Below are 24,576 nucleotides of genomic sequence, written 5' to 3' on the forward strand. Positions count from 1 at the left end.
TCTAAGCTTGCTACTCTAACAGCTTTGTTGTTTCATTGATGACACTTTTTCTCTTCATCGAGCCTTGGTGAAAGCATTTCATTAGTCATAGTGCATATGGAGAAATTACAGCTCCATTTACTCAGACTCATTACAAAAACACATTGGCGTGTTCTGAAGGTAGCTTTCTCTTCTGTCAGTGGCATCGTCAAATGATATAACACACAGAACATTCCATTATAGAAGGAGAAAAGGGAATAGTTCTGTCAGAGGGCCCTAGAAGAAGGGTTGGAAGCCTTTTCTCACAGATTTTGGCATGAGCGTGGGCTGTTATTAGGAAATACACACAATGTGGAAGAGATGGGTCTCGTTTTATCTTTTTTTTTTTTTTTTAAATAGTAAAATCTTTGAAATGTGCTGATATTTTGGGACTTTATGTGGTGGATACTAAACCCACAAGTTTCCAGAATGTGCACTTGAGCCTTCAGAGTGTGTACTGACTTTTTGTGACATTTGGATGTATTGTTAGGAGCTCGGTCATGGGGAATTTCTTTAGAAGTGATGCTACCCAGTGTGTCTGGGTCATTGACCTGTGAGCTAAGAAATCCTTTAGGGCAACAATGAGCAGATAAAGGCAGTTACGTTCTTGCAGGTCACCAAGCCAGCCCCCGGTCATCCATACTGGCATGGGGACGAGGTGCAGATTGCCAAAAAAAAGAGAGAAGGCGTCTACCATGAAGAGAATTCCTTCCCGGGAGAGGCCAGGCAGTGTCCCACCACTGTCCTCCCTGGTGTGAGTGGGGTCTGGGCTCACCTTGGGCTGCTTTCGTGAGGAAAAACAACGTGAACAAGTGTAGCCTTGGCATTCAGGTTTCGCTCTGCACTGTCTGGTCTTTCCTGGGCCAGGTCTTTAACGTCACCTCCGCGTCTGAACGTTGGTGCGTCTGCTTAGGCCTGGGGAGCTGGATCTATCTAAATCAGGCATAAGTGTTGAGCAACGTTAAAAAAATGTTGAGATAAAGGGGATCTCTTCCTCACCATCCTCTGCAGTGAAATTTACTGTGGAGAGAAGCCTAAGATCCAGTTGGTACCACTGTGATCTGAGTTGCTCAGCCTTTACAAACTGGACAGTCTGTGCTGCCTGTTGCCGGTGAGGTGAATCCTGTTAGCAGAGTAACTGCACACGATGTCCTGTGTGCTGCCTCATCTTCCAGCCCCAGGGAATTTTTCACTCGTAAGGGATGCGCTGAATGTATAAGTGTAAGACGAGCTCCAGAGAAGATAGGTTTCTTTTTTCCTTATCCCTGGAGCTGCGGTGCGGGATGGTGGGTACAAATTGGGTAGTTCGACACGTGTGTTGTTGGGAGCTCAGTGTTTGCTGCCTGGCGTGTGAGGGTCATTGGTCTGACACTTTGTGATGTGAGTTACCGATCTGTTTGCACACAGAGCTCTGCCAAGTCAGACACTCCTGAAGATGCCACAGCTGTGCAGGAAACCCTGTTCTGGGGAAGCTGAGGGTGGTATCATTCAACGCTTCAGCATTGTGGAATGAAGACAGTGAATAACAAGCCATGTTGTTGCCCCTACAGCATTCGTTTAACAGAATTTGTGAGGTTTAATGTGCGTGGTTGGGCTTGTGATTTGTGAAAGTGGCCGCTCCTTGTGTCTGGTGGTAGAACTTCACCTTTCCACGCACGGCTGGCTGTGAAGAGCAGTGAAGCAGCTGGGGACGGCAGGATTCAAGCGTCACATTGCGCTGTCATTTCATGTGTCAGCTTGAGCAGTAACACCCTCACGTTTCTGTGACATGCGGCATTATCTGTGTGCATTGTGGCAGCGGATGGTCAGCATGTTTGATAAAGCAGCAGCTACCACTAGGAACAGAATATACTTTAGAGTCAAAATCACTTGCAATGTGCTGTTAAATCTTTTCCAGTCCATCTTTAGTTCTAGGGTGGGGCTGAAGTCAATGGAAATGCTGCCATAGGCTTTAATGGTAGTTGGATCCGGCGCCGTAATAACACTTTATGTTTTAACTGTCTCAGAGGACTGTGGCTTTCATCTAGTCGCAAGTAAATGAAACTGCAGAGTCAGTGGTTCCAGCCTAACAAAAGGAATGGAGCCTCGGTTTAATACACATTTCCCATCTGTAGAAAGTAACAGGAGCAGGACAAAACCGCGATCTTTGAAAAAGGACACAGCCCCGTCGTTGCGTTTCTTTGGCACAAATCACTGGGATTAAGCCGTGACCCATGAAGTTCCTACTAGAACTGTCCTGTGAATGCATCTGCTGTCGCTGCACATGGGAGGGGAAGTGGTTTGTGCAGCCGCAGAGCGGCCGTGAGACGCTGCGCTTCCGACCACGGGCCAAAGTGGGGAATGTGCCATATGAAGTGAGTCAACGCCAAACGTAATGGCACAGGAACATAATACGGCCAAAACGTGTGGAGTTTACTCTAGGAAATCATCCCATTGAGCAAGTGCTGGTATCCTGACCACTGTCCTGACCAAGATTTTATTTACATTTAGCAGAACCTAAAGAGAGGGATTTTCTGGGAGCCTTATGGGTGGTCTAGAACCCCTTAACGCAATTGCGTCTGTGGTCTTTGCCTCCAATCCTCCTCCACTTGTCCTGCAAGAAGGACATTTTCCAATGTGAAACCTATTTGTCAGCACTTGAGAGATGAGTGCAGTGGGATCATTAAAAAATGCTAATCTTTGTTTAATTTTTAGTGACTCAGAAGAACATGCAGTTTCCAGAAGCCAAGAAGCAGTTAAGAAGCTGCGCGGTGCTCGGGGAAGGTGGGCGTCGCACACAGGTTTGGCACCGATCTGCTCATTCACGTTCTCATTAATCTGTCCCTCTTCCTGCCTCCCTTGACGAGGCTGCTTGGGAACAGCTCCAGACAGCGCAGTGTCTCTGAAGGTCGTGTGTGCGGCACAGACACCGGCTCTGCTGCTCTCTGCTTCTTCTCGTGCAGAGAACAACACAGGGAAAACACTAAAACATTTATTCACTGCAAATGTCAGTTGAAACATTGATAAAGCAACAAGGTAGAACGTGGGCAATTCAAGCAGCGTTCATCCCGCTGCTGAGTCTCCAAACAGCTGCTTGGTAAGAAAAGTGTCTCATTACCTTCCTTTTGCTTTCGAATCTTCAGAAACTCCAGCGAGCTCCCTTCAGGCGTCTGCAAAGCCATCATAATGCACAAAACCGCCCAGAAAACGTCTCTCGGAATCCAAGCTGCTCTTCGTGATAAAAAATGAATATTGATTGGAGCTGGGACGTTTGGCTTGGCAGGTATGGCTGAGCCCCTTGGACACTGGGCCGGTGTGACAGAGCTGCTGCTGCCCAGGTGGCTTTGCTGACACTGTTTAGCATCGCGTTCAGGAGTCTTATCACACAGACAGCTAAATTACCTTCAGATGTTCATGTGTTCTTTGTCTGGGTTTCTTAAGTCTCTGCGATGAGTTCTACCACATGGAATGAAACCTAATCAACAAAAATTAAGGCCCCTTCCTGTGATGCTGCTCCATGTTGGTACAGTATATGCTGACAGTCGTGTGGTGGGGATATAAGCTTTGCTCAATTAATACATCAAACAAAAAAAACCCCAAAACACTTCCAGAGTATTTTATTGTGCACTTGTAGACTTGTTCATTTCTTAGTCTAAGCGTCAACATAGTTCCAGCCATACAAAATTACAGAAAAAGAATTTCATTTAAATAATTAATAGTGAGTGATTTGATAATGCTTTTTGAATACTTGGAATGCTTTACAAAGCTATAAACCATTGCTGTTCCTGTCACTGAAATGGGTCAATACACTGTGTCTTTACATGATTTATGTTAATCTTGCATGTTAACATAGCAAAGGCAAGATACCCTGACAATATCATCATGACCCGTATCTCTAGGCTGAGCGATTACACTGGGAACAAATGGGGTTTGGGAGCTTTGGTTCGCCCTGACAGAAAGAGCAGAAGGAATTTGCTAGGACAGGATGATGGGCTTTAGGTGTTTAGACAGGACTCAGATCTGTGTTTGATTCTTAGCTTGAGCTCCTCCATCCACACAGTGACTGTGAGCTGGTCCATTTTTAGGATCATCAGCACTTACCTCTATAAGAATGATGCTTTCCTATTTTGCAGGAAGCTTATCATGAATGTAAGGTAGCCAGGCACTACCAGAATGGTGGTAATATTACTAGATGGCCTGTGCTAGCCATGCTTAACTTTAATTAGCTGCACTGTGAATCTGGTGATGTGGTAAAATCTTAAACAGAGCCAAAATCCAAATTTCAGGCAACGTCTTTGAACATTCTAATGCTCATCTAAAACGCTGCCTCCTGATCTCCTAGGTTACAGGAGCTTATGTCACTAATTAGTCAATGAGCCTGCAGCACCGAGGATGACGTGGATGAGGCTGGAGTGTAGCAATTACAGCTTAAGAGATTTTGCGAAGGGTTCAGTGAGAATGGCCAGTTGGGTGTGTACCGAGAGGATTTAATAAAGGTCTAATAAAGATTGCTGTGTTTGTTCACACAGCCGTGTTGTCTAGCGAGCTGCTCTGAAGAGGAGGCGCGGGCTGCAGGATTTCTGTTAACAACCGTATTGGGTAAATCGTGTTTTTCTGTGGCTGAATCATTGGTGCAAAACAAATTTATGGGAGAAGCCAAATTTGCTTGTTTTGTGCACACCTCACGTACACACGCCTGCACCTTCACACGCTGCATGAGTAGAGCGAGTATTTGCCACATATCCCGTGAATTGCTTTGATGCTTTCTTGGTAGCAAGTTAAAATAGTGAGTCAGCTCACTGAGCTTGAAAAACAGTTTAATCCTATTATAGCACATAAGGCATCGACTTTTTTGTTTTTCTTTCAATAATGCTGGTTCATGCACTGTTCACAGATGTTAAGAAACACGTTTGTAAGCAGTCTGTCTAATCTAAAAAAAGGTGTGGGTCCCCAAGAGATAAATGAGTGTTATGGTTTGTAGTCTCTACCACTGGGACTTCCAGTTCACTTCATCTGTGCCTTGTTTTACTACCACTTTTATTATACAAACCTTCACGCGGGTGGGGATAGTTTGCTGAAATGTTTGGGTGTGATTTTTCCTCGTACACTTCACCTGTAGCAAAGATCCGGACTAGAAGCAGCGTGTGCCAACAGACCAACACGTTTTCTCTTTGTGAGAATACATTTAGAAAGAGAACAGCGGCCCCCTTGCTTCGTCAAAAAGGAAATGTGTGAGGGTCAGGTTTGGCTAATGGGGCCTCACTGATGAAGACACAGCCCAATTTGGATTGTTCCTGTGTATGAAAATGTGAGATACTGTTGGCCACATCTCTGACCTCCCTTCCTCCACCTTCCCAAAGCTGGGGAAGCACAACCCAGCAGCGGGGACAGTCTGGGGCAGCACAGCGAAATCGTGCTGTGTTAATCACCAGCACATCCCGTAGTACTCTGCTGAGACAGGGGCGTGCAGGTAATGGATATTTTATTTCAGTACTTTGTGCGTAGGGGGCAATATATTTCCCTGCTCCTGTGTCAGAGCTTGAAAGGACTATCCATTTTTAATGAGCTATACCATGCATAGCTGATGGAGAAGCTTAATTTTAGATACAGCTTTTGGTTTTGTGCATTAGGGAGCCATGTAAATCGCTGCTGTGAGTTAGGGGGGCACAAGAAGCGTATTGTTCAGTGGTGGCTCCAAGACCCAGGCACAGGGAAAGGCGGTTCTGCCGATGCCTCAGTCCCAGCTGATGGGTATGGTCGGGTATGAGCTGCTACATCCATCATGTAACCGTCTGCTCCAGTTGGCCCATTCCAGAGCCTCTTAAAGGCTCCGTTCCCTGCAGACAGGGATTAAAAAGAAATAATTAGAGCGTGGTTCTAGCTTGGCTAATAAGCAAAGCAGGAGAGTATCCAAAGGTGGCCTCCCCAGTACAGCTGCTGTGTTGAAATGAGGTGCTTCTCTAGGTAGGAACCCAGCCCATGTGGCCGAGTCCTCAAGCTGGCTGATCTTCCTGTTCTGGTGGGCCAAAGCTTGCGTGAAGCTGCCCTGGGGGTCCCTGGGAGGAATTCCATTTCACTGGAGACTGATGAGCCCAGTCCTTACCTGCCTGCGTGATAGCTTGTGTCTGCCACAATCACATTACAGTCAGCACATCCCAGAATGCTCTAGGGTACAAATATGAGAGGTCAAACTCTCGCTCAAGCCACACAAAGAGACAGAAATGCAATAAGAGGAATTTTTCCCAGCTTTGCTTTCTGTTGTATCACATTTCTTTACCTGTTTTGCTCACTGCAAAATGACCGTTCCTCAGTTCTCCTTCCATGCTCTGCCTGCTAGTTTGGAGTGCAGTGTAGACTTTTTTTTGTTTCTTATAATTCTGTCTTCTTTTTATTATTTTTCAGTGTTGGAGGAGAGTTGTGAAGTACTACATTCATGCTGATTGCAAGTGGCAGAGCAATACCCCCACGGCCTTTGCGCCCCACGAAGACACCGAGGCCCTTTCTGGCTGGGGAATCTATTCATCTAGAAGCACCTTTTTGTAATGTCCTCCTTCCCCTGCCAGTTGTTTATTCATGCATCGACAATGAGGAGCAATTGAAGGTGAGCTTGCTCTTGCATTTGTAGTATATTAAAATTGAAGAGCTGTGCTTCCAAGAATTGCACTCTCCTTCCTCAAACCGACTCAAACGAAGTGCAGCAGGAGATAAGAGATGAAGCTCATTCAACTCACATAATTAAATACAGAGATTCAAAAGATCAAAGGGCACCTGGGTAAATTAAAAGAAAAGCCTGCATGGAATGGATCCATCTCTTGAGCAGCTTCACATGGATTAGAATGACGTGAAGCCTTATCAATCAAAGCAAAGATGAGCACGGCTGGGAAGGAACCATTGGTCAGAGCGCACTTCTGGTTTGAATTCAACAAAGGGTAAAAACTCTGGTACAGGCTCACATCAGTGGAATGGGCTGGTAGCTTAGACCTTAAAGAAAACGACTGTCAAGGTCACCGAGAGCCTTTCCATTAGCACTGAGTGATGCTGCATTGGGATGATCTTGTGGCCACAAGACACATGGGCGAGTACAGGCAGTGCTGAATCAAACTTTCAGTGGAACTGGAACTACTCAAAGCAAGCAGAGAGTGAAACGTGCGGAACAGGCCAGCACGTTCCCGGGAGCGTCACAGCGAAGGCTGAGACAAAGTCACGCCTGGAGTAAGTGGGAGTGACTCACGTGGACTTCAGTGGGAGCTGAAGCTGCTCACACCCGTGCACAGGTTTGTCCAGTGTAGCATGAATTCTTTTCCAGGGCACGGGCGAGAGCATCTCTGCTTGCCTAAGGAGTGGTTTTCGTTGCAAGAAGCCTCTTGTTCCAATTCTCAGGATTTCCCACAATGCCAGCTGAGTTCAGGGCACTTCAGTGTCTGTCAGGCACCGCTCTTGAGCGTCAAGGAGATAAGGATCTGAAGCCAATAAGCAGAGTCTAGAGGAACAACACATACTTGACTTTGTAATCGTAAATTATCCCATGTCCTTCCAACAACACAAGTTGCCAGGCTGTCCAGATACCTCTGCCGGGTAAACATGTCTGTAAAAATTGAGTGCTTCTGCCCTGCTTTGTTAAGCCCTCTACTAGTGCAGAAATCAGCGTGGGTAAGTAACAGATCCTGGAGCCAAGCGAGATGACCGTATGCTTGTTTCCATTTCAATGTCCGTGCTGCTCTTCCAGTTCACAGCTCTTTTCTGGCAGCCTTGATGCTGTCTGGGCACTAGGAACAAGGCGGTAGATCCAAAGGCAAGGTGTGCACCTGTGTGCTAAGATCTCTCTGTGGCAATTAAAAATCACAGCACTTTGAATGGCGTGGGACCCTTGAAGGAAAGGAACATTTGTCTTGATCATTGTCTGAGCGTTTAAATGACAGGTCTGTGCTGAATATCGGTCTTTATCGGTAATGAGCAGATTCCCACGCGAGGAGTGGGAACGTTAAGATTGACAAAACTTTATGAGACGCAGATAAGTTGATTACTAGGGCTTACTGCTAATTTTAGGCAAATTGATTTTCAATATTTGGCTAGGCCTTTGCTAATCTCCAAAGAGATGAATATTCATACCGACATCTATAACCTCCAAAGCCTCTAGAGCAGTGTTGCTAGTTCTGATGAGTAAGGGGTCACTTCATGGCTGAAAAATGCGGCAGAGCCTGCGAGAAGCTCTGTGCTGCTGCGGTACGCACCCCAATCCGCGCAGGAGCATCCCACACAAGTGCGGTATTTCTGTGTGATGACAGGAGGTCTTATCGCAATTACTTTGGAGGGACTAAGAGGGATTTGGGAGGCTCCAAGCAGTCAGGAAAGAGACAGAGAGAAAAGGGTGTGGGGATCTGTTAACCGTTTCATCAGTGTTTGGTGCAAGACCGTGACTGCATGATTTATTGGACCTAAACCTAAGTGGAGGGTGTAGGATCTGAGCTTTGGATTCCAGGACAGCAACGTATGGGGCTGGAAAGAGTCTCGGATAGACCCAGATTCACAAAGGACGTTCACACTGCTTGAGCCCACACCTTGTTCCACCTTTAAATGATGAACAAAAGTCCTGCTTTAAATCGCTAGGCCATTTTTCCACCAACTGTGCTGTTTTTTAGAATAGCCATAGGTTTTTGCTCTGCTGGCTGCTCATGGGTTAAATATCATTTATGCTCATTTCTTTCTCTTACAACTGTAAGAATAACTCAGTCTTCTCCATTAGACAATTTCTGGATATTAATTGCAGGTTTATGAGCTTGCTCAGAAGCGTTCGTTGTTTGCACAGCTGAGCTGTGTATCTCAGGAGAAGATAAATAAATGTTCTTGTCCTAGGAAATGTCAGTGACAGGCTTTCAGGCTTAGCGATCAATTTACATAGGTTCTTTTCAGAAGAGAGCAGGCAGGACATTTGGTTTTGGTTAAGGAAAATCCTTTCTAGCATCACTGGAGGTGGGTAAAAGAGCAGTTTGATGGGAGAGCCACAGGGCCTGGCTCTGAGCAGTGGAAAAACACCCCAAAGAGCTTGACCTGGCTGAGCATTTCCTAAGGAGAGCTGCAAGACAGCAGAGCAGCTGCTGGAATTAATTGCCTGCGTTTTTTTTGAGGTAATCGCTGAGTGTGAATGGCTGCAGCAGAGCAGAGGTTAGAAGGGTGAGAACAGGTTTTGGTTTTTCACCAAGAAATGTAACTGGTAAAGCATCTCAAAAGAAGCACCACATGCAGAGGCTGTCTTGACACATCTATATCTCCAAAAAGCTTCAGTTGCTAAGAAAACATATTATAGAAAGTTCGTGTGGCTGCGCCAATAAATGACACAGATACATTGTCTGAGACTTCCAATTCCCCTTCTTCAGTAGCTGGTATTAATAAATGTCAGATTTCAACTCTTCATACCTTGCCCTGTGTGTCAGGCTCAAGCTGAACTTGCTTTTACTGTTGGATTTTTTAACTTTCAACTACAGCGCTTCAGCTGTTTCTCACAACAAAGTGTGTCTCATGTTATATGATGTTTTTAATAGATGGGTTAAACTTTATAGACTTGCTGTTCAGAAGGCCGTTACCAGAGACGTGTGGTTTGCCACTTCTATGAAAGTAACCCGAATTGGGTCATTATAAAACCTCAGAAAACCTGTAACACTCTCTAGCAAGGGGAGACTTGTTAGAGTTTGTCAGCTGAAGTTGGGGAAGAGTCTGTTGGGGCTGAGCGTGTTCTGGCACCTCTGAGCAGAGCATCGGGACAATCCTTCTACCCACCGATGGGCAAAAGCTGAGTTACAAAGCGCAGGGAAACACCGTTTGCTCTCCTCTCGCTGATCCCCTGCAGGGAGTAACAAGAGAAAGCAGACTGGTCCTAGGTGGGAGATGGAGATGGGAGGGAAGGAGAACTCATCAGAGGAGTCGGTAAGGGACTAGGACGTGGCACAGGTGGGTGTGGAGCTGGGGTTTACCTGCCCTGGTTTTCCAGGAGGGGTAAAATCTGGAGCCAAAGCTGAGCAGAGGGATGAATCCGGAATAGAGAAGGGCCATGGAGGAATTAGCTTGAGGAGAACCATGAGCATCTAAAAACCATTAAATGCTCTCCCCGCAGAACTGTGTGTTCCTGAATCCCGGTGCTGCTGTGCTGTCAGGAAGCAGCCGTGGAGCCCGCGGGGGATAACGGCCCATCCTGCTCGGGGCTCGGCCAGAAGGCGACGGAGCAGCCTCGCAGTGCTGCCGAAAGCTGGGACACCGCCGAGCATCGCGCCGGGAGCGCTCACAACTGCCCTCGAGTCCCTGCTGCTCGGGAGGCACTCGGATGCGTGTCGTCCTGGATACAGTTCAAGGTTTGGGCGGTGTGTGATGAAAACAGGCCTTGGATGACTCACTGAGTGAAAGCTGCAAGTCTGCTTGAGCACCGAGCGGGGAATGGCCCGATGCAGCGGTGACAGGCAGCTTGGGAGCTCAACTGAGCCTGCCCGGGCGTTTTCTAACCTGCTGCTGCTGCACAGGCTGCTCTCGGGTACCTGATGATCACAAAGGGCAGCAAGTAGCCGGGCAAGGCGGTTAGAGAGGCAAGACAGTCTGGTTCTAACAGAGGAGTGAGGGGACAGAGCTTTCTGGGGTGTATTGGGGCAAGGGTGAGGGCTGCCAGAGTGGAATTCAATAGATTACATGAAACTGAGAGGTTTCATGGAGCCTAGGTCTGATTAAATAAAGAAATAGAGATTGGAGGCCAAAAACTGGGGGTTGACTGAGGGCCAGGAGGCAGTGCAGTATCTTAGTTGTAAGGGGGGAAAAAAAGACCAAAACAAAGCAGCAAAGAAATGAGAAATGCAGCATTAAGAGCAGACAGGCAGATATCAAGTAACGTGTAGAAAATGAGGAGAAAACAGTATCTACTCGTTGCTATTGGGGACCGCTTTTCCTGGAGACAGAAAGAGGGCTGGGGCCCAATGGAAAAAATAGTGTGTAATACAAAGAAGGCGGAATTAAAATTGCGCAAGCAGCTCTTCATCGGCGGAGGTGGGAGAGGATGCTGAAAAGTTGAAGTCAGAGGAGTGGTTTGGTTTTTTTTGTTTGTTCTGAGGGGTTTCGTGTTTTGAACGAGGAGGGTCAGTAGTTACTGCAGCCGTGCAAGAGGGTACATGAGGAACAACTAATGGTTCTGTTCCAGAGCCTGCTGCTGTGGTGGGGAGAGGCTGGGGCTGTGTCCTGCCTGCAGACCTGGGGTCCCATGGGCTCTGCTCTTCTGGCGTGGAGGGCTCTGCTCCTCCCAGCTCTTGCAGCCAAAATATCCTGCTCCCTTGCTGCACCCGTGCTGAACGGGAGAGGTTTTGTGTGAAATCTAGTTTGGATTTTAAGAGATCTCTGCTGAACTTACATGAAAAATGTCCTGATTTCTGCACAGGCCTGCTTGCCCACCGCTTGTTCACTGGTGTCATCAGGCGCTGGCGAGACCCTTTGCTGGTGCAAAACTGCTCTGTTGCCTGTAATGCCAATCAAAATCAGAGGGATGGCAATGCAGCATGGAAATCCCACTATCCCGATTTAGATTGTGCCACCGTTTGGGCTGAATTTTAGGGCAAGCTTTTAGAATTAGAATAGCTGAGGAGGTGCGCAGAGAAGGAAGGGAACATTGTGGAGGTGGGACTGTCAAAATGGGAACCTCAGGCCCAGGCCTGGGTGTGCCCTAGGGCTGGAGTTGGGCTAAGCCGTCCGCTCCACTCCCTTCCACTCCTGCCTGTCTCTGAGTTCAGGGCACTGGAAAGACAAACTGTCTCTTGTTTTTCATCAGTGGCAGTTTCTGAAGAGATACACCGCGAAAAGCAGGTGAGAAATGGCAGGCTGTCACCCCAGAGAATCTCTCTACCTTTCAGCTCTTTTGGATTCCAGATAATTCCATCTATGTGCACACAAGAAAAATATTCTGTCCTAAGAAATGAGATGAGGTTACCACGTCCTGCCAGCACTCTGGATTCGTATTTGCAGATCTTGGAGGGTTCTCTGCATGACAAATACATTCAGAGCCAACCAAGCACACTAACTTTTTGCAGAACACTTAAAAACCGTCTTAAAATGATTTCTTCGTGCGCTGTCTCCAGCGCCACTAAAATCTTATTCCTTTTAAGTATGGGCAAGGTGTTAATGTTCTTTTCTGGCTGGAAACCTAACAAATACCTTTGACATCTCGCTTGGCTGTGTTTTTGGTTGGATCTGCCAAGCATTCTTTAGATGTCAAGGTCTGGGATTTATACGCTGGGAAGTGCATGATATTTTGAGGGCGTAGAGTTAACCAGCTTCGCACAAAATGTCCTAGTTACGTAAAAGTCATATTTTAAAATGAAATCGGCGCCTTATGGAAAATCCTAAGTACGGAACCGGGAACCGAAGCTCTCTGTTTATGCAGAGCGCAGATGCCCAGGACCGGCTTTGCCAGCGTCTCCACCTTCATCTGCTACTGCGCTTCAGCTGTGACCTGGAGGGGTCATCCGAGAGGTAAAACGCTAATTGGATTTCCATATCCTCCCTCCTAACGAGAGTCTCATCTGTGGCAGATTCTGGTTTGTTTTCCACTTTGGGTGTTTGCGTGAAGGTCTCATTTCCAAAAGGCAGATAACACCAGGACTAGTGGATTGTTCCCTGAAGTTCCCTCGCGGTGTTTGCAGTCAGAGGAGAGCTTCACCTGGGGTGAACATCCTCCTCCTCACTGGGACCACCCACTCATTTCACCGCCAGCCTTCAAGTTCTAAATCCCCCAAACTAGATCCTTCTGAAGGGGAGGTAGACTTGAATCTCATGAGATTGAAGAAAAAAGGAAGGTGGGCGAACTTTTTATATTCGCCTTTCAGATTTTCAGCTTCCAGAGGTCTCAGATGGTTTTAAAGCGTTTTTCAACAGCTAAACAAGAAAATCAGCCTGCTTTTTCTTCGGGTAAAACAGCATGACTTGTGCAGAGACTGAAAACGTGCTGAAACGCTTGTCCTGCCACCCTGATGGTCACCTTGGGGTGACCTGTGGAGCGATCGCGGAGCCTGCGGCTGTGCCAGCCCTGGCTCTGCTGCTGGGTGATGAAATGAGCCTTCCTCCAGGCAGCCCTGGGCGCTCCTTGCTACGTGGGAATGCTCCACAGAGTGCCATTTACCCCTACGGATCCGTCTGGACAAAGGACTTGTTTCCATCTTGGCCTCTTAAGGAACAACTGTTGGGAATGGGGAACTGTCCAGGCTGCTCTCCCGTGTCCACCAGTTCAAGGTTATAAGTCAATAAATACCAGCTACTGTAGAAAAGAAAATGGGTGGAATGAGACCAGAACTCTTAAGAGCAAACAGACCAGGTGCTGCCAGGGGAATAAATGACCGATTGCCATGGCTGCTGTTGTCAGAGCCTCCTGGCAGCTCGGCCTAGCGATGGTGAGAGCTGCACGCCACACGAGATGGCAAAAGAGGGTCCCTGTTGGTTAAATAATGAATCCGTATGGTCTCAGCTTGAGCTCTCCCCTACTGTGGGACTGGTTTTCATTTGATCTCTCATTCTAGAATGAAACACAAATAGCTGAGCATCACCAAAAATGACTGTATTTTCATGCGGTATTCTCTTTAACCCTTATTGTCCTTAAACATTGTACATTATAAAAACATAACCACTCTGTGTATAGATTTGTATTCCAAGTGAAAAGTGCACACGGATTTCTTTCATGGCAATTGGAAGGATGTAGGTTGCTCTCTCTGTTCTCACCGCGGGCCCGGTTCAAAGCTCGAGGAAGGAAACTTTCATCAGGCATTAGCGCGACCCGGGTGCCACAGGCACCACAGCGACTTTCTGCGCACGGTGGGAAAAGAGAACTTTCCATTCTAATATTTTCCTTTTTAAAAGGACAATGCAGTATGTACTGGGTTGTTTCTTAAATTATTTATACAACTGTATCCTGACAAGCTACAACTTCCTCCAGTACAAACACAGCTCCTGTTTGTTTCCATAGTCTTTAGCTGTGTTTATGAGGTCGGGGAAGAACCACGCTATAGTATGCTGTATGCTTTTCAAAAAATCCCCCCTTTATTTTCTGTACAAGTTTTGGGTCAGGTTCTATTCTCGGTCTTGCACGGGGCTCTGCTCAGGGGGCTCTACCTGTGTACACACATTTAAAACATTTCTATCCAACTCAGTATATTTTTGAGTAATTCTTCTTATGTGAATTTCATAGGTTATGGTTCCTTGTACCACAAAAGATGTTTTCTGTAACTGTGGCTTGGGTTTTGCTCATCGTTGTACCCCTGGATCTGACCATTCTTGGCTCCTCAGAATCTCCCGAGTAGCATCCAAGCATTGCGAATTCAGGCCATTGTCATAGCAATATCTATTTTGAATAACTATGTACATTTTCCAGTGAGTTCCAGGCACTCTGGGGAAAGGCGCAATCACAAATCTTTACCACTCTATATATTTAATCTTGAAATTCTGCCATCAGGTCCTTTTGTCATATATTAATGGCCGTTCTTCTATTCTAGGCTTCCATTTGCTAGAGATGATGGAACCACTGTAATGCATTGATCTGTAAAGTGCTTTGGGAGATCTTGAGTGTGAACACAGGAAAAAAAATCCGGTCTGTCAGGTGCCTAAAAATGTTCATCTTTTGGCTGAGAAAATCACTGTGCTGTCGCCTGTGGCTGTGCTGTCGCCTGTGGCTGTGCTGTGTCGCCTGTCGCTGTGCTGTCGCCTGTCGCTGTGCTGTGTCGCCTGTCGCTGTGCTGTGTCGCCTGTCTCTGTGCTGTCGCCTGTCGCTGTGCTGTCACCTGCGGCTGTGCTGTTGTTTCCCTGCGTAGTGCAAAGGCTCTAAAGGCACTTGGGGACTGGGAAAAACAGTGCAGACAGTCTTTGATTTTATCAGGCCTCTCCTTCCCGTCACATCTCCCACTTTGCAAACTTTCCTAATACCCATTTTGGGTTTTTTCCGCCCTCAATAAAAGCCTTTTATAAGAAACTGGATTGCCTGCAAAATCAGAAACTTCTGCGCTTTTTTTCCACTAAATCCAAACCTCAGTTTTGCTGCAAAGGATCCCGTGTGGGTTTGGAACTGTTACTCTCCCAGGGCCAGAGCACAATGTGGTGTTGTCCAGTAAGAACAGGTGCACTGGGGACATAGAATGGCCCAGAACTTCTGACACCCAGGTGACCCCGTTTCTCTGTTTTGGGGCTAGTGGGGGATTTTCCATCAGTCAGTGCTATGTTGCGATTTGCTCGACTACATAAAATTCACATTAACATTTTTCCACTAAATCAACAGCTATAACCTGTGTAGAAAGTCATAACCTTTGCAGACAAGGTGAATCCTGCGTGACCTGGCAATAGAGCTGCCTTGAGGAGACAGGATTCCTGGGGGGAAGTGAGCAAGAGGCAGCACCTGCTGGGGAAGCTTTGCTGGTTTTCCTCATTTTGTTTTTGCTTCTAGAGCATCTAGAGGATGAACATATTAAACAATAGCCTTCTAACTTCTTCTGGGCTTTGGCAGTTTTGGTAAAATCATATGCCCTGAAAGACAGCAATAAAGCTTTGTGTTCTCTGGCTAATCATAATAAAGACTGGATAGTACTTTGGACATTTTTATCCTTGTGTAAAAAAAAGGCGTTTGAACCTTGAATTCAAGCGCATAGGAGTAAGCTTCAAACAGCTTTTTACAAGTATCGCGGCAATAAGGGGGAAGCGAAGTTTTGCAGAAAACTGCTGCTTCAGAATAAGGAGCGAGAATATAGGAAAAATCAGATCTGCTGCTTTGGATTTCATGCAAGTCCCTATTTATAGGATGACGAGTGACGCCAGCTTCAGACTTCATTTATAAATAGCTGAGCATACATTTCCCTTCTATGCCAGAATTGTCCAAACTGCGGTTTTGCGCTTCCCTCGCGCTGCTGAGCGGGGCTGGTGCTTTGTGGATGTCTGGCTGCGCGTTGGTAGGAGGTTGATAAAACCGAATTCAACACCAGACTCACCTTCCTAGTTAGCAAGTGCTGTGAGTGCAATCCCCGGTCCAGAGGGAGGGAGGAATGTGGCTTCTGTTTGCCTGCACACAGGCAAGATGCTGATGACACTTGGGAAAATGAGACTTTGGGCTTCTAAGGCACTGAAGAACTTTTGACTGCGGTTTTGAATTGAGTTTTGTGGAAGGATGGTTTACTGCGTGGAATTTTGAAGAAATCCTGCACTCCATGCCTTTAAGCCCTTACAATCTGCCATGCTTGGCTGCTTCTAACTCTTTTGATTTTATTTGTTTTTAGATCCCTTTGAAGGCAGAATCTAGAAGTCCTTTGCCACTGGAGCAGCCCCATGCCCACCAGAGACTGACAGAGTGACATTTAACCTCATCATTCGTGGTCATCACTGCCGAGAGTTCGTAGTGAAGGAGGCGAGTGTTATAAGGCAGGACATCTTTCAAACCAGCAGTCGTTCACAGAAACAGGTGAGAGATCTCTGTGAAATATGGAAAGGAGAATCTTCCTAAAGCTCCTCGCAGAATTAAAAGTTAACAACTTGTACTTGCAAACCTGCAGCGGAGTAACAGCCCTGGTGTGGTGTGTGTGCAGCATCTGACACGGGAGTTATGTGCGTAGGAGGTAACAACTTCAGGCTAAGGTTTGAACGTTAGAGCAGCCTATTTCTTTGGGTAAATAATTCTCATTAGTATATGGCCCTAGCACGAAAGCAGTGAGAGCAGAATACTGCGCCTGGATGATGTTTCACTGACATCAGCTACATCTCTGTACAGGCAAACTTGTGCTACCTGCATGGACCAAAACAAGGAATCACAGCCTCAAGAATTAACAGGGACCGTTGGCAGAGCAAGGTGGGGATGATGCTACTTTGCTGTTGTTTCCTTCAGCCATTTTTGTCTTTCCACATCTGCATGTCTTATTTCTTCTTGTTACTTTTTGTTTGGTTTGGTGTTGGTTATTTTGTTTGTTTGTTTGTTTGTTGTTTTTTAATTAAAAAATCTGGGTTCTGTTGTTAAAAATAGAGACATTGTTGTCCCACTAAGCAGTTAATGGACTAGCTGTTCCAGTGTATCCCATCCAAATACACATTACGACTTTCTGGTTTGACAAATTACATAGACTGGCTACTGTGTGTTTGTGTAATGCACCTAGAGGAAACAGAGGAGTGATATTATGGTTAAACATCAGACAAGAGGAAAGAGAAAAGAGAATAACACTTGGCAACAAGGGGGAAAGCTTCTTTTAGAGACTATCATGCAGGTTTTCCTGGGACAGATAAATGCTGAGGCTTTTGGTCAACTTACCCCCCATTTCTCTTTTGGTGCACGTGCAGAGACTTTGCTGCACCACAAACGGAAGAGGTGAGAATCTTGCACCTGCCCATCAGGTGTTCCCTACTAAATGTCAGGTGTTTTTGGGGCTCGCTTGGTGTGCAGTCAGTGCACACCTGCAGCTGGTCCGTGCAGCCCTGCCGCGGGTGGCAGCAGCCTGGGGAGCACCCGGCTCGCTGTGGGACGCGGTATCTGCCGTGCAGGGTGGTTTTGTGCCGCTGCAGCTGAGCTGTTGTTGGTGTACGAGCTACCGGGGGTAAACCTGTGTGTGTGCCTGCATGGCCCGGGCGTGCCTTTGCCTGCAGTGGGAGGCTTTCTCTGTGATGATGGGGTTTCTTCCATATGGAGCCTGCAGGACGTACGAGTAGCTCCCAAAACACTTATTTTCTTTTTTAACACACTGATGTGAACACGGTGGAAGTGTCTGCAGGGGATGTTGAGGCACTGTGGCTCCGGCGGCTCTGGCTGACGTTTCCTGTCCCTCCAGAGCGCTGCGGGCCCAGCACCAGGACTCCTGCCAGGGCTCCTCCTGGACGCTGAAGATCAGGTCGCCGTGATGCTGGCACGGAGAGCAGGGAGGGACGTCTCCTCTTCACACGGTCAGCGTTTCCACTGCTGACTCCGCTGGCGTGGGAAGGAGACAGCAGCTGGCTGAGGCCGCGTTCTGTAAGTGCCCCCTGCTCTCGGCATTTCCTGAGGTTTGGGATCTTTGGTACATGGAGAAGCTGGCCCTGAGCGTTTAGGTTAATAGTGAAAAAGGGACTTTTTCAGCAAGGGGGTGTTCCTAGATCTCTGATATGCCACCTGCTAAGGGTCTCCGTGTTCCCACTGTGTTTCTCACCAGCGGAGACCCTTCCTCTGCCACACACACCTGTGGGACCCGCAGCTGGGTTACTGCACAGCACTGCGCATGGAGATACCCTGGGAGCGCGTTTTATTTCCTGATGCAGAATCCTGGGCTTGTCAGCTCCGTGGGCTGCTCGTCGAGAGGAGGGGAACCAGGGACTGGGGACCTAACCCTTTTCTGTTTGCAATGAGTGTTGGGAAATAGAACTACATTTGTAAACAGATCAGAGGGAAGCGTTGCTACAAGGTGGCGTGGAAGGTAAGGGTGTAGCACAGAGCTGGGTGTTCCCAAGATGACGAGGAAAAATAGAGTTCTGTGAAGAGGAAATGGTGTGATAGAGGAGTTGTCGTGCTTCCAGACAAGCTGTGCACATAGTGAGGAAGATAAGAATTTTTCCTTTGGGCAGATTATTGCCCATCTTTGATTTTCTCCCCAAGATCTGGGCCAAGTCTGGTAGGAGACAAAGCGCTAGTCTGGGTTTGTGCCTTTGAGCCTGACTGCGTGTTCAGAGCTGGGCGTTCTGGGTGGAGGAGAGGAACATCTCCCCTCTCAGTCATCTGCGAACCTGTGGAACTGGAACTGGTGATAACATAACAATGCTTTTGCAGTTCAGTGGTACAGCTGGGAACTTTTCTATTCCAGTATTAATCTCTCTGTGCGCGTTTCTTGTGTCCTTTTGGAAATTCCCACAACCCTTCAATAGAATTTTTCTAGTTTTACTATTGCCTTAACAATTGTGACTCTTATCTAATCTAGATAGTTGTGGGTTTTGTCTTCCCAGCTCTGCAAGCTGAAGGTTAATGCTAAAAATACCAACAAATACTGGCAGTAATTTTAAAAAATGAAAATAGCATCCTCTCCGTCAAACCTGAGATGCTGTTTTTAACCACCAGTGGCAGAATGTTCGCTGCTGCCCCACTCTTTAAAAAGCAGAAAATGCCTGTCAGAAACTGGGATAACTGGTTGGAGCCACAATGCCCCTGCTATTCTAGTTCTTGCTTCTTCAGGCATTCATCCCTACCCAGTTATTTCCATGATAATCAATGGCCCACCCGTCTTTGAGCTTAGTGGGTTAAGACAGACAGAACCTTAAAATACGCTGGATGCTCTTGCTCACCCCCATATATTACAATCTTTTTTTCCCGCCTACTTGTTTGAGAGATATTAATAGTTGAGTGAAGGATATTTTTTCCTCATGTTTCTTAACATCCTAGCATTTGATTTTGAAAAATACTTTTCTTTATAGATATACATACACACACATACATCATTGAGTACTCTGAATTCCTATTACTGATGACAAACGTAAAAGCAACGTTATCAAAAATGTGAGAAGTTTTGTCCTTCAGAGCCTGCAATGTGAGTAGGTATACTGAGGCACTTGCTGGTTTTTGTTGTTCACAGCCAAATTATTCGGCTTTTTCTAAGAGCAAAACTCTAGCTGGGTTAACAGAAATCGCTTTGTAAAATGTTTTCATATATTGTGCACGTGATAAAAAAACAAAACACAAAAACCGTGTAGAACTTTGCATGTTATTTGGGCCACATTTAGCGAAGCTGTTGATCAGGAGCGGTCTCTTAGTCCTGCAGATATTCCAGCTCCTTTCGGTCCTGCTGTCTGTGCGAGCTCAGGAAGGCTGGAAGAATTGTTTTCATTTCTTTTTCTTCTCTCTGTGTGTGTAACTTTTTAAAGTGAGTGAAGCGATTGGCTCGTCCTTTGTTACAGACGAGTTTCTGGCCCGCTTGGTTGTGGCTTAGGAGCTCTTTTGTATTAAATACATGTGGAACCAGCGGCTTGCCGGCCCACGGGTGCCACAAGGGCAGGATGGGCTGTTAATTTGGGTACGATAAGAAGCCTGGAAATAGAGGCAGATCAGAGAGGCCGTTACTGTGTCTGCTGTGTGTTTGTATTTTACGGGGTGAGCTCACCCAGCAATCAGCACAGCGGGAGGGACCGCTGAAGGTCCCATTAGGACTTGCGCTGGCAATGGGGAGTGCGAGGAGGAGGCGACTCTGGGGGAGGCACTCGTGGAAACCAAAGGAGAACAAAACAGCAAGAGGAGCCAGGCTGATAATTTTGACGGGATGGAAATGAAGCAATATTGCAGAGATTATGCCAGGAAGTGGACAGATATTAGAAACTTTGGCAAAGCAGCAGAGTGTGAAGGGGCAGGAGCCAGATGGGAGGAGGTTTAAGATAGGGACAGAGGGGAGGAACTCCAGAGAGCAAACACTGCGTTTGGGGGTGAGCGTGGGGCTGAAGAACGGGAGAGAATGGTAACTCATGAGACAAATGGACCAATGGTGGGTTTAAAAATTAAAAAAAAGAGAAAATATGAACACCGCTATCCATAGCTGTACTGCAGGCGAGGGGTTAGGGACAGCAGGCATGAATGAGCATGAAGATGAGGATGCAGGTGCGAGGGGCCAGGGTTAGTGGAGGAAACCTGAAGCAGAGACACCTGCCTCCGGATTTGGGTGGCAAGAGGTGTGGGGGAAGGAGGAAAGGCACGCTGGCTGCGTGGCGCAGTCTTCTCTAGAAAGACATCTGCAAAATCCTGCTCGGAGGAGGAGGAAGAGGGGAAACCGGGCAGAAAGGGTTGGATTTCAGGGACTGGGCGACCCTGGCGAGCGGGGCGGTTGGTGTGGGAAGGTGGCAGGGCTGGAGAGGATGAGTCCGCAGGGGAGGAGGCCGAACCCGGGCTGGGCTTTCCAGGCGGGATGACAGAGCAGCGGGAGAGTCCCCCGGAGGAAATGGATGCTGGGGGGGAGCCAACATTGTCTCCGCCATAGCGGAGGGTGTCAGCGGAGGAGGAGCGTGAGGCGTGAGACCCAATAACCGAATAAATGTGAGGAAAGGCAGGAGCAGCCGGGAGCAGCGGGGAGCGCTCAGGGGAGGCTGGGAGAGGCCCTGCGGGGAGGCCGCTGCCCGAGGGGGAACATCTGGGGTGCCGGCAGGGCGAGGCTCCAGCGGCAGGTGAGCAGAGCGCAGGGCCCCCCGTACCCGCCCGGCGCCGCGGCGGGGCCACCTGTCCCCGCTGCGCAGGGCGGCGGCGCCTCCGCAGGGCCGGGGGCCGGGGGGGGGCTCGGGGGCGGCCGCTCGGCCCCCGCCCCGCCGCGCTGGCCCCGCCCCGCGCCCCTCGCAGCCGCCGCGGCCGGGCGGGCGGAGCGCAGCGCTGCGGGCGCCGCCGGGCACTCCCTGCCGCCGCCGAGCCGGGAGAGCCGCCCGGGCAGCGCAGAGGTAGGGCAGCCGGGCCGGGCCCCTTCCCCGGGTGCGTGTGTGCGTGCGTGCGTGTGCGCGGCGGGCCCGGCGGCTCCCGCTCCCCGCACCCCCGCTCCGCAGGGCCGGGCGGAGCAGCGGGCCGGCGCGGCCTCCCCCCCGCCGCTCCCGCAGCCCCGGCCCCGCTCCCCCCGGCGGGGCTGTCAGGGCGCCGAGCCGGCCCGGCCTCTCCCCGGGGGCCGCGGCCGCCGCCCCTCCCGCCGGTGCCGCCCGTTCCGCGCAGCCGCACGCCCGGCCGCGGTGCGGAGAGCCGCGCTGCGCCTGGGGACCGCTGCCGCTCCCGCTTCGCTTCATTCTTGCAATGTATGTAATTTCTTTGAATGTTCTCCGGGGCGGGGGTCGGGGGAGGCCGGCAGGTCGCTCCCCGCTGCGGGGCTTTGTGCGGCGGAGCCGGGATCAGGGTGGTGCTTGCTCTCCGCAGTACGGGCTGCGGCGCTTTGATTGCTGTCGGCCGCCGCTTTGCCAGATTGCTGTGTTCCCGGAGCCAATGCGCTGTTAACAGGCATAATGCACGGGCTTGATTGCGTTATCTCGTTCGGATGGCTCCTGCAGTTAGATGGAGATAGGCCTGGTTTAACAAAAAAAACATGGCAGACCCCTGGTAGACACTGGGAGACTGCAGCAGCTCTGAAAAGCCTTGCTCATGGCACTGGGGTCTGACGTTTTCTTTAGATAGCCCTCTGCTGAGGCGGGTTCTTTTGCTCTTGGAGCGATAATACAAAACTAGAGTGGGTAATTGATTCTGTAATTTTGGTGTTTTCAGCTGAGAGTAAAATGGATCCTTATTTAAAGATGAGTAGTGATCTGTACTTCTAGATTGCACTTACTCAACATCGTCCATAGGTATAAATGCTTAGTGTGCGAAATCAGGAGCAGGATTACTGTAAGAGGCAATAAACATCGGCTATCAGCATCCAGAGCATTCAGTGCAGCCTTTGACCTTTATTGACAGGATAGAAATATTATGAAACCTGCTTATTGAACTGTCTAGCCAATGAAAAAAAGATCCTGCTATTCCCTGTGAACGTATTGTGCCGAAAGACGTGTTGGGGAACAATGCAAGGATTCCAGAGGCAGAGCCATTTCTGCAGAGCCCTATCAGCCATGTGGAAATGTCAGGGGAGGCTGTGGCTGCTCAGGCCATTGCAGGAAATATGCGCTGGAAGGACTTGTGTGCACTCAGGAGCCTCTGGAGGGAGAGACAGGCAATGGAAACGGTGCGGAATGAAGAGCGGGGAGGGGTGGCTGATGGCAGCTAGACGCGATTTCTAAAGAATTGTTGTTATCTGCTGGCATTCCTTTTTTCCCGGCTGTTGCGATGCCCCCATGACTTAGCAGTGGTTGTGGGGCTGGGCTGGCTGCTGTGCCACAGCCAGCGCTAGATGGGCCATACATCAAATAGGCAGCAAATATTTTGTTCCTTCATGCTGCAGCGTAAACCGGGTGCTAAAAAAGAGGTCAGGTGATGGAACCGGAGCCCGCTTTGCGTTTCTCTGTAATGCAGGTTAAGTGCAGTAAACCGTATCCGCTAGAGCAGGATGCAGCATTTTTGGATGAAAGAGGAGCTTGCAGCAGTTGTGTGGCAAAAAGCATTAGGGATGCTGGTTCATCTCCATGGTGGCACGAATCCTGCAGGCTTTGGAATGACGGAGCTGCCTGCGCGCAGAGGCGGAACGGAGAGGGGCAAAGTGCTCATGCTGCATGGATGGGGACCAGAACGCTGCTGCGTGGCCCTCACACGGACAACAACCATTTTGTGAAAGATGCTTTGGTTTTCCTTCAACATACATAGAATTTAATCGGTTAAAACCCCTTTATTGGGTGGGCCCGTAATGTTCCTTTATATTACGTCCCCTGACTAAGCTTATTTTTTTTCTAACGTGGTTCAGTTACAGGATTTAATATTTGTAATTGGATTACTTGTAAAATAAGCATTGTATTTCATTAGCGAGGAGTACACAGACATATTTTGTGGAACACAGATGGGAAGGTCTATTTTTGCAGATGTTTAAGGCTCGGACTGCAAAAGTTATTTAGACAGTTAATCTCTCCAGGCACCTAAATTCCGTCGTCACCTGAGCTGGGCACACGTTAAAACCCGGCCCGGCAATTCAGCATCACCCATGAGTCAGCTCCTAAATCCTGCCCGGCTGGGATCTGGGACCACAGACCCGCTCCCGGTTCCAGGAAAACCTCTGCAAACTGGGCTGAACTGGGCGACCTCCCATCAGAGCAACCCCAGGGTGTTTTTGACTTTCAGTGGTGAGATGCTGGTGTATAACCAGCGTTCTGCAGGGCGCCCGCATTGAACGCTGCTTTCCCCTCGCTTAGAATCTTTTCTCCGCATCTGGTTTTCATTTGTCAGATTTTTATTATTACTCTTAAAATGATCTGTTGTGAATTTGTTTTTTTAATGAACATGAGTACATTGTTGCAGCAGTTACAGCTGGACCTTGCGAGCTTTGCTTTCCTTTAATGAAAAAAGGGTTCAGAGATATTACATGTAAGGAGTTTTTCTTATGCCTGGTAGGTTATTGAACAGAGTGATCAATTCTATATGTTCAAGCAGGCAGCTCCTTTTTTGTTTTGTCCAGCTTGCTTGCTTTTTCGTGTTAATCCCAGACACATTTTTCCTGTCCGTTCCTGGTTAAAAAGCCCAGGTTTGCGTGTGTTTGTGTGTATTGGTGATGGTTGAGTTCTAACAGATGTCCTGGTGGTTTGAGAAGGATGGCAGGGTAGGGCTGTGTCTGAAGGGGACGTTTCTACCTGCAGTAAGATGTGATTAGGAAAAGATACACAGCAACCTATAATGTTTGTGCTTGGGGTTTGTGGGAGTCTTCCTGTGGCCAAGGGCAGATTAAGGTTGACTTGAGCTATTGCTTTTCTGCACCATTAACTTTTTTCCAGCCTCTTCTCTGGAAGGTCTTTTTTCTTGTTGAATGGTGAAAATTTTAGGGTGTTCTTTTCCATGTCTTTCACTTTCCTCCTGCTCATCTCTCTATGTATTGCACAAACTGATATGTATATTTCTTTTCAAGCTGCATGTTTTTAGCACACCAGGAATCTCTTTGGCACGTCCCCACTACCACTAGAGAAACATATTATGCTGTTGCGCAGTCGTTTTTATTTCACGGTGTT

At 48.2% G+C, this 24,576-nt stretch overlaps 1 protein-coding gene across 9 annotated transcripts in view; it reads left to right on the plus strand.

The window, feature by feature from the left end:
* The window catches only part of SPTBN1 (spectrin beta, non-erythrocytic 1), a 152,731-nt gene that overhangs the window by 22,618 nt on the left and 105,537 nt on the right, over positions 1 to 24,576 (plus strand). Inside the window, exons 5-12 of one of the 9 annotated variants that reach the window (XM_082049478.1) lie at positions 2,713 to 2,798; positions 3,141 to 3,280; positions 6,400 to 6,598; positions 10,106 to 10,340; positions 14,502 to 14,605; positions 16,266 to 16,447; positions 16,754 to 16,831; positions 17,799 to 17,977. The gene's annotated coding sequence lies outside the window, so the exon portion shown is untranslated. Of the gene's footprint in view, positions 1 to 2,712; positions 2,799 to 3,140; positions 3,281 to 6,399; positions 6,599 to 10,105; positions 10,341 to 14,501; positions 14,606 to 16,265; positions 16,448 to 16,753; positions 16,832 to 17,798; positions 17,978 to 21,006; positions 21,136 to 21,306; positions 21,400 to 21,645; positions 21,742 to 24,576 lie in introns of those variants that run through there. The other 8 variants (XM_082049477.1, XM_082049480.1, XM_082049483.1 and 5 more) reach the window with 8 other exon arrangements.

The sequence above is a fragment of the Streptopelia decaocto genome (assembly GCF_964273445.1).
Source record: "Streptopelia decaocto genome assembly, chromosome: 3".
Taxonomy (NCBI): domain Eukaryota; kingdom Metazoa; phylum Chordata; class Aves; order Columbiformes; family Columbidae; genus Streptopelia; species Streptopelia decaocto.